The following is a 5,000-nucleotide window of genomic DNA, read 5'->3' as shown; positions in this document are numbered from 1 at the left end:
ATTTGCCTCTGAGATGTAATGGAGTAGAAGTTTTAACAATTGGAAACACTTGTGTTCACCTGTGTTGACAGATAAGCCAAAGCTGGCCTTCTTTGTTGGTTTGGGTCATCTTTATATTGGACCATATAGTTCTGATACCAATCTGGTCTACAAGAAGGTCTTCAGTAACATCGGTAACACATACTACACATATCTACAGGTAGATGGTGATTAAGTCATCTATCTTTCTATCTAAATGCACCAATTAAGTCTGTGTGTAATCCAAGTTACCCGGGAACCGTTTGTCCCACTGACTTAAAATAAGACACTTACGTTCCACGTCACCACAAGGGGTGCAGTGCTCGGTGTCGAGTCGGTCGGACCCACAGAAGGCCTCTGGCCGGGCTCTGGACAGGGCCCCTAACCAGGGTCCACAAAAATGGAACGGCATGGCCTGTTCTGACATCATTCTGATCTGCATAGACTCCATATTTGGGCATGACTGACAAATAACTCCATATATTATGGGCATAAAAGGGACACAGACATAATATCTGGGTGGGCCATGCATTTCCAACTTGCATCGTTCCAAAAAGGCCAGTAGTGCCCAACGGGCACAGCTCTAGTGTCGATATACGTGGCACAATTAACTCTCAACATGAACAGATACAACTGTAGGCCTAGTACAATTTGCCATGTTTTACACAATATGGTAGGGCAGTTTATTCCCACAGTTGTTTTCATGTGTGTGTGTGTGTGTGTGTGTGTGTGTGTGTGTGTGTGTGTGTGTGTGTGTGTGTGTGTGTGTGTGTGTGTGTGTGTGTGTGCGTGTGCGTGTGCGTGTGCGTGTGCGTGTGCGTGTGCGTGTGCGTGTGCGTGTGTGTGTATGTCCGATGTGTGTTCCGTAGGATTCTTCATGGCGTCATCCGAGACTGTGCGTATCCAGATGTATAAAAATGAGCAGAAACTCATTGATAACTTTAGTTTCAATAATCATGGAAGATTTGAATATATTTCCAATGGAATGATGGTACAGCTGGAGGAGAGAGACATGGTTTACATGCGTCTACCTGCTGGGCTCAGGCTCTATGATGACAATCACCAAAACAACATCTGCTCTATTCTATGTAAAACATGTACTGGTACCATTACTTTATATAGAGTCCAGTGTTTTCCTGGTCTATTCTATTTAACAGCTGGTACTGGTACCATTACTTTATCCCATTCTGACCTGAGATCAGATTCATACGAGGTTTCCACTGGACACACGCCGGTCTGACGAACCCATTCTGACCTGAGATCAGATTCAAAAAATGTCAGTCGCTCTTCGATTTTTCAAAAAATAGCAGACCTACAAGCTTGTATCGCGCCACTCGGTGGCGCGATATGAGCTTGTAGATCTGCTATTTTTCAATAGCTAAAGCATAACATGATGCCGACACCAAAACGGGTACCCGGTCAGAATGGGTTAACAGCTGGTACTGGTACCATTACTTTATATAGGCTATAGCTCCATAATGCTCATACTGTATGTATTCATTCTGTCATTAAACAGATATTCAAAATGCATGTTGACTTGTGTATTATATGTTTTATGGATCATTTATACAGGGGTTCCCCCACTATTCAGCTCAAGACCCAAACTATATTGCCATTAACCTTTTTAGGCAATTATCCATGTACATACCCCATGCACAAACAACTAAAACTAAGAGGATAAGAGGTTAAGATAAGAGGCAATAAATATTAAAAAACAAAACAAAGAAAGTTTGCAGTTTCGAGGCGTAAGCATGTCTATTTTCACAGTAAGTGATGGCTGTGGTGTCATCGGTTCAGGAAAGATGCATATTTGTTGTACCCACAGAGACAGAAGGGTTGCTTCACGTAATGAGTAGGCCTAGTTTTACTTTTGGTAATTTAAACATTATGTTGATGCCAATACTTTTGTACTTTGAACGTCAGACTTTAGTATTTCCATTGTGGTATAATGATCTGTCACGGTTCAGGACAGGCAGGTGTTGGACCCAAGTGCAGACAAAGGCAGAGGACAGGCAGGTCGAACGCAAGGGGGGTTTATTAACCAAAAACAGGAACATACACTGGAGTACGAGGAGAGCAAGGCAAAACACTAGGAACATGGAAAACACTAGGAACAAAAAAACACTGACAACATTTTACGAACGAACAAGGAACTGAACACACAAGGGCAAACTTATAGACATGGGATAACTATAGACACAGGTGAACACCACAGACAAATCAACACTGGGATTGGCTGGGAGACTAATAAGACACAGGAGGAAACAATGGCAATCACAGGACTAGTGAGACAAGACAGGAACAGAACTACAGGGGCAGACAGGAAGGCACAAAACAAGACTACAAAATAACAGTTCACAGTGTAAAGCAAAACTGCAACTAAGAAACAAGGAATAATACAGAGTACAACATCACAGTAACAACGTAAAACACTAACTAACTAAAACCATGAAACCAGGGTACACAAATAACATAACACAAGTCACAGACTGTGACATGATCATCAAAATGGTAAACATTTTTACATATTTTTAACCTGCACATTTGGGTTGAATGTACAAAATACAGCTATGTGCTTTGTCTCTGTATCAATGAAGATCGACCACTGAATGCTATGCTCATCACTTGCAGTCAAACATATCCATATTTCAACTTGTTTTGTAAATGGATGCTCCACTTCATCATATACTCCAGTGCACAAAAGTAGCAGATCTACAAGATCTACACAAACCTGTATAAATAATAATACATTTGATCTATTTTAGTCAAAATATTTCTTTTTGCCAGAGACATTAGACAAATTAGTAGACAATGATATTACCTGCAGAAACACTTAAAGAGCTATTAGCCTTAAATGACCTTTACAGGTCTGTATCTCTGAGTGGACTCCTAATGTGCCATACATACAGTATAAGTACAGTATAGTGTCGTATTAAATCAGTGTCATACATATTCTGAAGACAACCTGGAGACATTCAGGGTCTTAAGATCAAAATAAGAAAGTTGTAATAATGGTGTGTAAAACAGAAAATCTAACATTTGCCACAGACAAGGAAGACTTGACACGTACAGTATGGACATATTGATTACAGAGGGCAGGGGGGCCCTCTATAATTCTGATAATAAGTGCATATCAATTCTAATTCTGCTCTGCTTGCAATTCATTTGCTGGGTTCGCAAGTAGACTATAATTATCATCATCACATGTCTTGTGTTTTGTGTGCGTGCGTGCGTGCGTGCGTGCGTGCGTGCGTGCGTGCGTGCGTGCGTGCGTGACGTAAATCCATTAGAGATCATTGTCTTTCAATGATTACTGTCAGCCATGTGACCTGCAATGGTCTCACACACGCATGTGTGTGTGTGCACACGAACACACACAGGCACACACACACGCACAGAGAGAGAGAGAGTTGGCATTAGTTTTAACCCATTCTGAACGGGCACCCATTTTGGTATTGGCATCATGTTATGCTTTAGCTATTTAAAAAAAGCAGATCTACAAGCTCATATCGCGCCACCGAGTGGCGCGATACGACCTTGTAGGTCTGCTATTTTTGAAAAAAATCGAAGAACGACTGACATTTTTTAGAATCTGATCTCAGGTCAGAATGGGTTCGTCAGACCAGCGTGTGTCCAGTGGAAACCTCGTATGAATCTGATCTCAGGTCAGAATGGATTAAACACATGGACTCCCAAACCAGCTCAGGTCCATCGCTATAGCAACTGGTTGCTATGGGAGACAGGACACGGCGTGCCAGCATCCTGTATCCAAGGGAGAGGGCGTGTGTGTAAGAGAGAGAGAGAGAGAGACAGAGAGAGAGAGAGAGAGAGAGAGAGAGAGAGAGAGAGAGAGAGAGACAGAGAGACAGACGAGATGAGAGGAGAGGAGAGGAGAGGATAGGAAACAAGGAAAGGAGGGAAGAGATGAGAATATAGGAGAGGAGTGGAGTGGACTCGCGCAGACGAAATGTGATTCCATTTACTCAGTGAAAACAAAATGGATTAAAAATAGTGTTGTTGTTTTTTTGTTTTTTTTCGATGACCAAACCCTTCAGCGGTCGCCTACAGGGACTTCAAGCGGCGTTGTGGAGAGTATAATTATACGTTGTACGACACACGACCAAAAACTACAATAAGTTGTGCTTTGTGGAGTTAAAGGTGAAAGCAGACTTCATGGTGAACCTGGCTGTGGATGAGATGTAAGTGTGTGTGTGTGCGCGCGTGGGTTTCTTTAACTCATTCTGACCTGAGATCAGATTCTAAAAATGTCTATTACATCCTGACAGTTTCATTATTAACCCATTCTGACCTGAGATCAGATTCTAAAAGTGTCTTTGATTTTTCAAAAATAGCAGACCTACAAGCTCGTATCGCGCCACTCGGTGGCGCGATATGAGCTTGTAGATCTGCTATTTTTCAATAGCTAAAGCACAACATGATGCCAACACCAAAATGGGTGCCCGTTCAGAATGGGATAAGCTTGTGACTAAATAATAACTACACTGGATCAATAATTGGAACACAGGTTCTGGTTTTATTTATTGTGCCTGAAAAGTAACGGTTTTGGTTTTGGACATACTGTACAAGGTTTCCACCTGACATGATTATGTGTTTTTAATTTTATAATATTTATAATGTTTATAAAGTCTTTAACGTTGTGCTTTTACCCGAGCATGTCTTTACGTTGTGTGTTTATATTGCATAGGCTACTATGTGTTTACAACATGTATTTATAGTTCTTTACTGTTTCCCTGGTAACTGGACTAAGTATATTACTATTACCTCGTGTGTACGCAGGCTGTAGCCTAATAGATATTACAATAAATAATACAGACATAGCACAATATATGTTTTTAAGTGGTGCAAACCACTTCTACATCCAGCATGCAATGTCTGTGTAGCTGTGTACCTGTTTGTGATGTCCCTCTGTACCTGTGTGAGCACGAGTGGTGTGCGCATGCGTGAAATTGGAACGAGAGAAG

The sequence above is a fragment of the Protomyctophum parallelum genome (assembly GCF_964188405.1).
Source record: "Protomyctophum parallelum genome assembly, chromosome: 1".
Classification (NCBI taxonomy): domain Eukaryota; kingdom Metazoa; phylum Chordata; class Actinopteri; order Myctophiformes; family Myctophidae; genus Protomyctophum; species Protomyctophum parallelum.
Note: the sequence above shows the minus strand (reverse complement) of the source record.